Genomic DNA, 12,303 nt, shown 5'->3' on the forward strand with positions numbered 1-12,303 from the left:
AAACATGCTAGTAGTACATATGTTCTGTACAAGTCTCTTATTGTGTACTATGATCAATAAGGAAGAGGTCCCTTCATATTTCAGTCTTTCACGATCAGAGTGGACTTTATTTAAAATGTTTACAGTGAGTGTTCATTCACACCATTAATTTTCCATTCGAGCAATTTAAAACATTGTTTTCGAACATTTATCAACTTCAAAATTAGACTCTATAACAAAGAAAAATATTTTTTATTCTGATTCTCGTTTTTAATACAAGTCAAAATTATTTTCAGAAAAAAATGTATAATTAAGTGCAGTAGTAGTTGTAACTTGTCAATATTGACCTTATGGTTGTTTTCTGGAGTTTAAAATTGGATTCATTCATTTATGGCAAGAAAACCTGAAATCATTCATAAAATTGTCAATGCATAAAAAATGATCAAGTGACTCTGGAATCAGCATTGTTTTAAAAATGTTTAGTTATACATTAAAACCTGCTTATAGCGAGAACCTTGATTATGAAGTATAGGGAAATGATTTTTATTCCCCAAGGATTTTAGATGTATTGTGAAACAATCAGATATAAAATTACTTTACAAAGCAAAATTGTTTATCCCTGGCATGATTAAGCATGTTTAACTGTAGTAATTTTCGTAGATTCTGCAAGACTTGCATACGTTCATGGCTACATTTTCTATCTGGCATTTTACTTTAGTTTGTCATTTCTCATCAACAATTGTATTAATCAGCATTGCAAGCCTCATGTTACATCCAGTTCATTATACACATGTAAATCATCCAGTGTGGCCATCTTTGTCAGACATGATTGTATAGGAAAGCTTTATTGAGGGAGAAAGTGATGTGTGTGAAAGGGAAATATTTTATTATACATGACAGTAGTCAAAGAATAAAGTGATGGAAAAAAAACCCAAAATTTATTATTATTCTTAGGGAACAGATTTAAGACATAGATTCCTTGTAATGGACTTTTGAGAGAAGCACTGACTTTTACAGTTGTCAGATTACTTTGAAATTTGAACCTGTATGGAGGTGCAGAATTGATAATAGATAAAAAAAAAAAAAAACTCTAGTGGCTAGGGGCACTAACCTGTGAAAGTCGCGAGTTGAATAGGATAGTTGTTGATTCTTATATTTGCTTTATATTAGCACATTATTTTTGTTCAGTTAAATGTTGAGCTAAATATTTTTATTGAAAAAGAGCTTTAAAATTGGAAGTGTAAAAGTAAGCCATCGACTGTAAAAGTTAGCCATCAGCCATCGACTGTAAAAGTCAGCCATCGACTGTAAATGTCAGCGATCGACTGTAAAAGTAAGCCATCGACTGTAAAAGTAAGCCATCGACTGTAAAAGTAAGCTATCGACTGTAAAAGTAAGGGATCGACTGTAGAAGTAAGCCATCGACTGTAAAAGTCAGCCATCGACTGTAAAAGTCAGCCATCGACTGCAAAAGTCAGCACTGTGGTCGGGATTGTATAGCTTAATTCTATGTGAGATAATCTGAGTAACTTTCAACCTATAGACATAGTTACTACAGAGCTTGAAATTGGTTGAAGGCTACTGTACGTTTCTCGTAGGTTTCGTGCTTAAAAGAAGTTACAGTTGTAGTTTACCATATAAATGAATAATTATCAATACATATGTGAGGGTTTTACAAGTATCTGTTAGCTTTTAGACTGCATACCTATTAGAAAGTAAAGGAACGATTAGTGCAGAAGCAGATTGCATGCAGTCATTTGGCCATTTTAAGGAATAACTGTCTAGTTAGTATAGTATGCCAGGGCATCAACAATATTGGGAAACATAGGATAATTTGCTTTGCCCGTTATGCATAAATTATGCCATGTTTACCACTATCGTTAATGTCCCTGGCATACTATACAAACTAGACAGTGATTCTTTATATTTCCATTTCATTGTGAAATAAAATTGTAGATTTAGACTTAAAAATGTAGACAGAGATTTAAATTACACGGACTCCCATGCCAATTTCAAAAGCCCTCGCCCACTGACGTCAATCGATTTACATGCATATTTGGCCTCCTTAGCGTCAGACACAGAGGCAGATGCGCACAAGATTTGCATGCATGTTAGGCCTCATTAGCTCCTGACCTATCGACCTAACAAGTTTACATTCCGGCAGAATTATCAAGAAATCAACCCCGCTTACTTTCAAAGAGTTATCACAGAGAAAAATATTTGAAATGGAAATATTACGGTATAAGTGGAAGTAGTAATTTTAGCATAAGTCAAATGTAGAATCCCCAAACATGCAGGAAACTTTTAAAAGCAATAACATCAAAACGTAGAACCTTTCTAAACATTATACAACTTAATTATAAAGGAGGACAGATTTATACATCTTAACCAACTGCTCCTTAAATAGAAATAGGACCAAAGACCATAAACTGAGAACAATTAATCTTCAGTCAGAATTGCAAATCAAATATACTTTTTAAAATGGCTTTGATAACGAAGATGTAATTTTGAAGATGTAATCACATGAAGATGCTCCACCAAAGGAATTTACAAAAGAATACGCACGCTAACTCTCGATTCCAGCCTACATTTCGCAACCTTTTAATTCAATAGAAATTGCAATTTGGCCATTAAATCTTTGGTTAATACAATGAACAGTTCAATGGAAATTGATGGATTATCTTAGTACCAATGCTAAATAGTAAATTATCAATAACTCCAGCTTTTGAAAAAAAAGAGGGGGGGGGGGGGGGGGGTAGACGATATTTTCCATTGAAATCGGACTTTATGCATCACCATATTTTAAATAGTCTTGGATACGATTAAATGTTCCTTATATCTTTTCTTATGTTTTAGTCAAATAAATAAAACTAATATATTAATAAAATATAATGTTTCAGTTGTTTTTTTAAATTGCTCTGAAATTGGTGGAAAAAAGGAGTTTTGTCTTTTTTTGTCAATAAAATGCTCTCCCGTGACATACGTAAAGTTTTAGTATGAATTTGTGAAATAACAGTCTATATTACCTGTAAAAAGGATTTTTTGTGTCACGGGGGATGGGAATATGTTTTGAATATAGTTTCCGTTTTCCGTTGATTTCTATAGTTAAAAACACACGTTTTACTCTCTTCGTTTTTCCAAATAAATAAAAGTTTTATGAAAATCCATATAATTATCTTAAAAAAATATTAAGAGGAAATCGAATATGTTAACTTTTGAAAATTGACTTGGAGGTAGGCGGGAGAACAATACTACCGTTCGCAGTTCTTTTGATTATTGTCCAGGAGGATACTCATTCATTCATGAGTACACAGAATAACGAAATGATACTAGCAGGCGCGTCGCCCACTTATAAAATTAAGGTGTCACTCCTTTGAGTCTACAAGGGACACAGACTCAAGGAGTTCATTCGGTGCCCCTCGGATTATCCTCAGGGATATTAAACATATGTCATATGTACAGTCTTCAGATTCCCAGTTTTGGTATAAAACTAATACACATGTACATCATACCAAAAATTGAAAGAATATAAGGTTTCTATTACAGATATATTTGATGATTCCTTTTCCGATCCCATGTCTTCTGTTTGAAAATGTTCTGTGCAAAACTGTAAAACCTGTGACATTTTGAAAACTAACACTTTTTTTCACCAGTAATCTTACTGGACAGAGCTTCTATACCAAAACTCGTGAAAATCTGAGCTGCAAATCGTCTAATCTGTGTGGACTTGTTTATGTTGGTGAAATCAAGGGATCCCTTAATAAAAGAATATCAGGTCATCGATTTTAAATAAATCATTGTGGGCTATGGCAAGCCCTTTTACTATTTATTCGGAAAATAAATTTTATCTTGAAATTACAGAGATATCTCTCATTTTAGAAAGATATCTCTTAAAAAATAGAGATATCTCCCAACTTAAAGAGATATCTCTTATTTCTAAGAGATATCTCTATAAGAAAGAGATATCTCTTAAAGTTAGAGAGATATCTCTTATACTTAGAGAGATATCTCTTTTACTTTAAGAGATATCTCTTTCTCATTGATAGATATCTCTTTCGTGAAAAGAGATATCTCTTTCACCTAGAGAGATATCTCTTTCACTTTGAGAGATATCTCTTAAAGTAAAAGAGATATCTCTCTAAGTTTATCTTAAGAGATATCTCTCAAAGTAAAAGAGATATCTCTCAAAAGTGTCTACAAGAGATATCTCTCAAGCAAAAATAGATATCTCTTTATTGCAAAGAGATATCTCTCCTTATTATTTTTATTTAAATTCCATTTGAAATTACTTCTCCCTTTACCGGAAGTATTTTAAAAGCTGAGAAAATTCGGTCCAGGGTCTGAAAGTGCTCGTCACGTGACTCGCGGGGTACCTCACTTCCGGGGTACCTCACATGGAGAACGTGTATTGGGTTCAGCATGTTTCTGATTTATGCAAAGCTTTCGGGGGAAAGTTAAATACTTTAACAAAGCGGAATGGTTTATAGACTTACGATGTCATAAAAACTTGGGTGCGAGCGTCCACCAGGAAAATTTCGATCGAAGTACAGGTAAATAAATCAGAGTCAGTGTCATCCGTTTCTTGTTTATTTTGAGGTAAAATGAAGTGTTTTATTCTCAACCGAATGAAATAGTTTTGTAATCATCTTTTGCCTGAATTTGTTAACAGAATTTTCTTGAATCCGGGGACGATAATGTTTTTATCAGCTGATTGTAGAGGAGGAGTTTTGTCAGTGTTCGATGGGTACTAACGTCATATTGTGGCTGCATCACTTTTGTTTGGGTAAATATTTTTTTAATATACGTATTTTTCAGTAAAGTTTTACCTTTCGTAAGTCTGTGGATTAACTTTTTGTGTGTTAAATGTTTGTAGCAATTAAGATCTATTTGAGTATTTCACAAGATGTTCTGTTCATATTTTTTGCCCAAAAGGACTTGTTTCAGTACTAAATTTTTAACCCACAGTATACATGTAATAACACAAGGTATCTTACTCCAAATTACACTTTGTGCCCCCTCCCTCAGAAACACATTCATTTATATACACTTTCAGACGAAATGCACTAGCTGTCAAACTCTTTAATACTATTGTCTTCTACGATAAATTATCTACACAACCATACATAGCATCCATGTCTTTCTTTTTGTTTATCTCCGTACAAAACTCTGCTTGCTGAGTGGATTTTAAGGGAGGGGGTACTCTGTGTAATTCGGAGTTAGATACCTTGTGTTATTATTATACTGTATACAGGGAAATTTTTGCCCCAGTTTTATTTTCGCCCCTTTCACCCTTCCCTCATTTGGGCGAATTTAAAACGGGGCGAAATGAAATAATACAGTATAATTTCTTTAATAAAACTATGATTGGGTGAATTTAAAACGGGGCAAAATTGTTTGCAAGTGTGAAAGGACGAAAATAACCCTGTATACAGTACTTCAGGTCAAAAATTTATTACAGAAGCTGCATTGAACAAACTTCAGATCACTACATTAACATGACCATATTTCTCACTTTAGAGACTGAGAGTATGTTCCCTATTTATAGAACATGGTTTAGGGATTTTGGTTAAATTTTCTCTCTGTTCAAATTCACCCGCATGGCGCAGTGGTTAGAGCATCTGCTCTAGAGTCGCAAAGTAAGGAGTTGATCCTTACGTCGTGGGTTTGAATCCTACTGTGGGATGTGGAGACTTGTCCTTGGGATGATACAGTATAAACCGTGGCCCAATCTCACAGTAGGTATTGGCACAAAAAAGATCCCTCCCTGCTCAATGGCCCTGAGTGCCCAGCATAGGACAAAATTTGCAGCTCTCCACTGGTGTTTCCATATGAGTGAAAAATTCTTGAGAGGGATGTTAAACAAATCTGTCTGTTTAATTTAGTCATTGATATTACACAATTGTATACATTAAAACTTATTTTATAGCAGAGGTACAAGAGAACCAGTAACACAGATAAAAGATGCAGTTGCTAAGAGATCCAAAGTCAACAGCACCTAAGGCTATACTAACTTTGAATTATCAGCATCCAACACAATGCAAATCAAATACAGGTATAAAATTGATAACAACAAAACAAGTTCTAGGACAAATATAAAATTTATTTTTTGTAAGACATAGCATATCAAAAAATGACAAAAAAGTCTGCGATGTCCAGGGATGCTTTACTCCCACCCCACCTTAAGGTTTTAGACATAGACCCCGTTATTCAACTTTACTGTCATCTCACCTCACTGTTAAAATGGGGTAAAATACCCTCATTTACAGATTAAATGTCTAATAATTATATATACATGTATGGAATTTTTTTTTTTACAAGATGACTAATATACTAGTCAACATTGCATGGCCATCTTTAAAAATGTTTGTTTGATGTACTCCTACCCACTTTTATCAAGATTGGTAGGTAGGTATCGGTGGGTTTTTTTTTCTTTTGCCTTACAGTATTGAACAAATTGATAACTGTCATATTTAAAACCATGCCCATACTCAGAAATCGGTTGATGTTTTCATTACTAGCTAGAAAGACTTTATATTTATAAATTGAAAAGCATCCTAAAAAAATGATACCTTATCTTTAAAACATCTATGGAAATTAAGGGGAAAAAATCAAAAATTTTGAAGTGCCCAAAAAATAATTGCTAAGGGGTAGGGGCCATTTTAACAGGTCGGTCAGAGTACATCAAACAAATCTGTTTTTTTATTGTTGGCCTCGGAGGGGCACCCTAGATATGAAAATGCAACAAATATTTTTATGCCCCCTTCAAAAAAGGGAGGGCATATTGCTTTGCTGCTGTCTGTCGGTTTGTACATTGCACATACTGAAATGAAATTTTGTATACAGGTATATCAGATGAATATCTAGGTCAAGTTTTGTTTTTGTATACAGGTATATCAGATGAATATCTAGGTCAAGTTTTGTTTTGGGTATGATCGTACCATTTTTGACAGAGTTATGCCCCTTGGACTTAGAAAAATTCCCAATTATTTGCTTGCTTCTTTTCATTTTCTTTATAGAGGTTGCACATATTGAAATGGAATTTAGTACACAGATTAGTCAGATGAATATCGAAGTCAAGTTCTGTTTTGGGTACAATCGGATCATAATTGACAGAGTTATGCACGACATTTCCCTTGGACTCCCTTGGATTACAATTATTTGGGGGGGGGGCATAAGTGTTTTACAAACATCTCTTGTTAAATAAAAAATTTAAATGAAAATTTTTTTCTGTGTTTGTAAACGACAATTTTTTTATTCTGATTTTCTTGTAAAATCATTGATAAAATTTAATGAAGAAAGTTAAGATTTGTATCAAATGAATGGATATTTGCAAGATTTATAACTCATTATTTGTCAGGCACCTTAGTCCTAAATTACAGTAAAACTTGGTTTGTACGAACACGGATATTGGGAATTCACGGATATAGGTAAGTTATCTTGGATCCCCAGTTATCTAAATTTTTAAAAAATCCTATATGGATATAACGAATTATGGATATAGCAAAGTAATTTCATAGGTCCCAGTGACTTCGTTAAAACCGAGTTTTACTGTATTATCAGTTGCACATACAAGTATGCAATAATTCAAAAGACATGTCACATATGTTACAGAAGCTTCCTAAATTACAGGTGTCTGCACATCATGCAATCTTAAGACAATATACTGGATGGTTTTGATTAAGAAGTGATCCAGCATGAAGACCAGCCATGTTCCTCACCTGTCATGACATTATTAAAGGTAAGTGTCCTTATAAGCAAAGAATCTGACAAAGCAAACCCTTCATCTTAAAAGATTTACATTTAATACTTATTTTATTGGTAGTTTTTAATTTTTTATGCGCCCGGATCGATAGATCCCGGGCGTATATTGTTTTTGTCCTGTCTGTTTGTCTGTTTATCTGTTTGTCTGTTGTCAACTTTAACCTTGGCCATAACTTTTGAACAATAAAAGATAGAGTTTTCATATTTGGTATGCATACTCCACTAATAAAGTCCTTTCAAATGACATCAAGGTCAATGACCTTGTGACCTTGACTGTGACCTATATGCTAAAAATAGCTTTTTCCACTGTTTGTCATAACTTTTGAACCATAGGAGATAGGGACTTCATATTTGGTATGCATACTCCACTAATAGAGTACTTTCAAATGACATCAAGGTCAATGATCTTGTGACCTTGACTGTGACCTATATGCTAAATATAGCTTTTTACACTTTTTGCCATAACTTTTGAACCATAGGAGATAGGGACTTCATATTTGGTATGCATACTCCACCGATTAAGTTCTTTCAAATGACACCATGGTCAATGACCTTGTGACCTTGACTGTGACCTATATGCTAAAAATAGCTTTTTCCACTGTTTGTCATAACTTTTGAACCATAGGAGATAGGGACTTCATATTTGGTATGCATAATCCATCGATAAAGTCCTTTCAAACGACGGCAAGGTCAATGATCTTGTGACCTTGACTGTGACCTATATGCTAAAAATAGCTCTTTACCCTTTTTGCCATAACTTTTGAACCATAGGAGATAGGGACTTCATATTTAGTATGCATACTCCACTGATTAAGTTCTTTCGAATGACACTATGATCAATGACCTTGTGACCTTGACTGTGATCAATATGCTAAAAATAGATTTTTTGAACTTTGTTACCGCCGGGCGCATAGTGTTTCACAAACACATCTTGTTTTTCTCTTAGGAAGCCTTTTATTTAGCATTTCTGAGTACTGGTATATGATTGCCATACTTTCCAAAACTTTTTTTTTAAATGCTTTATTTTGAAGCTTTTCCTACATCCATATATACAAACGCATACCAAACAATTTTCACCTACTTACCACCACAATTACACACACTCACACTGTGCACTTTGTAAACTTAAAAATGACAAGAGATGTTAGATGTTTGTAAAACACTTATGCCCCCCTCCCCCAACACTGGAATTTTTCTATGGCATAACTCTGTCAAAAATGGCCTGATCGCACCCAAAACAGAACTTGTCCTAGATATTTATCTGACAAATCTGTTTACAGTGGACCTTCAGATATCCGGACGCCAGATATCCGGATGCTTCAGTATCCGGACAATTTATCATCGGAACGAAATTTTTAAATGTTATTTTGTCTTGTTGAAATGGGATTCAGATATCCGGATGCTTCACATATCCGGACAAATTGACTGAGAACCAAGTGTCCGGATAAATGAGGGTCCACTGTACTAAATTTCATTACAGTATGTGCAACCTCTCCTTAGAAAATGAATGGAAACTGCAAATAATTGGAATTTTAAGTCCAAGGGGCATAACTTTGTCAAAAAGCTTGATCGTACCCAAAACAGAACTTGACCTCTGATATACCTGTATACTAAATTTCATTTCAGTATGTGCAATGATTGTGAAGAAAATAAACGGAAACTAAATGGACCGACAGACAGCACCAAAGCAATATGCCCCCCCTTCTTCGAAGGGTGGCATAATAAATGTACGTATATGTAAACATATGACAGTTAACATATGATTTATCCAAAAACAAAACAGATGTACCAAAATATGTAGATGTAAATTAATCAGTATTTTTGACCTTTCCTTTGACCTCACTCTTCCTAAATTAGTGTCAGACTTTATATGCTAATACATACTGATGAGAGCTATTCATTTGCATCAATATTTTGACCTTGACCTTTCATTTGACCTTGGTCTCACATTTAACAAATTGTGATTGAGTTAGAAACCATTCATTATATTATTTTTCAAATTTCATATGCTGATACATAATGATGAGAGCTTTTCAACTGTATTAACATTTTTGACATTGGTCCTTCCTTTGACCTAGACCTCGCTTTTCTTCAATTAGTGTTAAAACTGATTATGCTGATGCATACTGATGTAACCAATTCAACTGCATCACTTTTCAAGATATTCTGAAATTTCAAACGGTTACAAACGGTTACACAAATTCACATTTTCATGTTGCATTACTGATATACCCTTGGTGGGCATTCATGTCCTATGGACATATTCCTAGTTGTCTTTTTTGTGAATAATGATGCATTTACGAAAAAGAATTTCCATTCTTTTTCTGAGATTGACTCATCTAGTAATGTTTCCCACTTTTCTTTTTATGTGCCCGAATCCGAGGTGTATATTGCTTTTGTCCTTTCTGCTGGCAACGTTAAGCTCTGCCATAACTTTTGAACCATGAGAGAGACTTCATATTTAGTATGCATACTTCACTAATTAACTTCTTTCAAAAGACACCAAGGTCAATAACTTGTGACCTTGACTGTGACCTGTATGCTAAAATAGCTTATTTGAACTTTCGCTATAACTTTTGAATCATTAAAGATAGAGACATCATATTTTGGATGCCTTCTCTACTAATTAAGCTCTTTCAAATGACACCAAGGTCAATGACCTTGTGACCTTTACTGTGACTTTCTTGCTATAAATACCATTTTGAACTTTCGCCATACATTTTGAACCATTAAAGATAAAGACTTCATATTTGATATGCATGCTCCACAAATTTAGCTCTTTCAAATGACAGCAATTTCAATGACCTTTTGACCTTGACTGTGACCTATATGCTGAAAATAACTTTTTCGAATTTGTTGTCGCTGGGTGCAAAGAGTTTCACAAACAAGTCTTGTTTTGAAGTAGTTTTAATATTTGAATTTCTGTAGAATTTTATGTTACATATAAAAACCAAAAAATATATTTAAAATCAAATCATTTTTATTTCAGTACTTTGTGACAGTGGGAAGATAAAATTTAAAAAATGGATATGGCTCTATATTACTGCATCAGAGATCAATCCAGGTTTACTTATAATTTGAAGAAAAACAGTCAAGCATCAGTAGGAGCTACATATGTCACCACCTTAACAATATGCCAGCTTATATAATCAAGCAAGCACAGTGACCTGTTGTACCTATGATGTTTGAAGAGATCCTGAAAAACCTTCCAGTACACTCTACCTGCAAAGAAATAAAAATTCAAGTGACTTGTATTAACACTTTTGTACTTCATCTGGCTTGTATTTTCAGTAATCATTAGCCTATAGCTTCTTTCAAACAAAATTGCATAAGTACTAACTTGCAGGTGTAAAATGTTTGAAACAGTTTGCTTGTCCCAAAGGAAATTCTCTGCCAATTAGCAGTGGCATGAGCAGTTGATTGATGTCACAGTTCCACCAGCAAAGTAATTGTAGCTGAATGGTGCCATATAAAACACTTTTAACAAGAACCTGGAAACATCTTAGAAGTGAGCATCTACAAGAAATTAAGTGAATGCTTTCTTGAATGTTAACAATGTTATAAAATGCTTGTGTACATCCTATATATATATATACAACTAACTACACATGTAACTACCAAATATACAAAAATTAAACTTCCTTAAATCTGTTCTTGATGTTTATTGATAGTGTATTAAAATAAGCATCCAATACTTGTCTTGTTAAGAAAATGTCGTTCGTTGAAACAAATGTGCAAACAAGTTACATTCTGCACAGTTAGCAATTGTACTCATTAACAAATGTTTTTTACCAATCAAATTTCAAATTGATAATTCAATAAGAAAGCAATATGACAAATTGAACTAGCATTATGGTCCATTGATTTTAACACTATGGCATATGAGCTTTTGTGAACTTGATACTGAATTAGTAAGTTTGAAATATTGAAGTAAAGAAAAGTGCAGCCCAAAAATTTATCCTGTACCTGATTTAAAATGAGTCCCAGCATCAACTACTTGCCCCCTTTTTCCCAGCAATACCTCTACTATGGAGAATGTGCATTTAATAGTTTTTTGCCCCCCCCCCCCACTTCTTACCACAGTACAGAATAACAGTATAGTGATATCATGGAAATGTAGTATTTTATGCAATAAAAAGTGGAAGTGAAAGGAATATTTGGTCTTGAAAAAAGTTGGCCACTACCCCCCCCCCCCCTTCCCCTCCACTCCCGAAATAGGATAATAGAGTTTGGTCAACTTTTACTGGTAAGTATAAAAAACGAATCTCTCTGGTTGCCCCCCCCCCTCCCCCCACTTTCAAAAACGATGCTATGTGCCTGAAATCAATATATGGAACCAATCTTTGGGGAACGTTTTAGTTTGAAAATTCAAAACACTATTTCAACTTCTTTTATGCTTTAAAATGCTCGTCTCCCATTTGGAATAGCTTGTATGTACTGTATGTACGTCATTTACTAAAACAATACAGCGATTAAACGTTGTTTACCTGTATCAATCAATCCATTTTCTCCTCTTCTTTTCAATAATCAAAAACGAACAACTTAACAAACATTACTTCCTGT

At 34.0% G+C, this 12,303-nt stretch overlaps 2 long non-coding RNA genes across 3 annotated transcripts; one reads left to right on the plus strand and one right to left on the minus strand.

Moving 5' to 3' along the window:
* Window positions 1-4,379: 4,379 nt before the first annotated feature.
* On the plus strand, window positions 4,380-10,836 carry LOC134279312 (uncharacterized). 2 transcript variants are annotated; one of them, XR_009994606.1, is made up of 6 exons: window positions 4,380-4,529; window positions 4,649-4,762; window positions 5,906-6,031; window positions 7,609-7,717; window positions 9,367-9,467; window positions 10,730-10,836. It is a non-coding gene; the product is annotated as an uncharacterized LOC134279312 (long non-coding RNA). The 2 variants fall into 2 exon arrangements; XR_009994605.1 differs by lacking the exon at window positions 5,906-6,031.
* A 32-nt stretch (window positions 10,837-10,868) lies between these two features.
* On the minus strand, window positions 10,869-12,274 carry LOC134279313 (uncharacterized). The gene is made up of 3 exons (XR_009994607.1): window positions 12,228-12,274; window positions 11,081-11,256; window positions 10,869-10,962 (listed from the first exon to the last, which is right to left on the minus strand). It is a non-coding gene; the product is annotated as an uncharacterized LOC134279313 (long non-coding RNA).
* Between the last annotated feature and the right edge of the window lie 29 nt (window positions 12,275-12,303).

Source organism: Saccostrea cucullata, unplaced genomic scaffold, assembly GCF_032062105.1.
Source record: "Saccostrea cucullata isolate Sc308-1 unplaced genomic scaffold, CSIRO_AGI_Scuc_v1 ctg439, whole genome shotgun sequence".
NCBI lineage: Eukaryota > Metazoa > Mollusca > Bivalvia > Ostreida > Ostreidae > Saccostrea > Saccostrea cuccullata.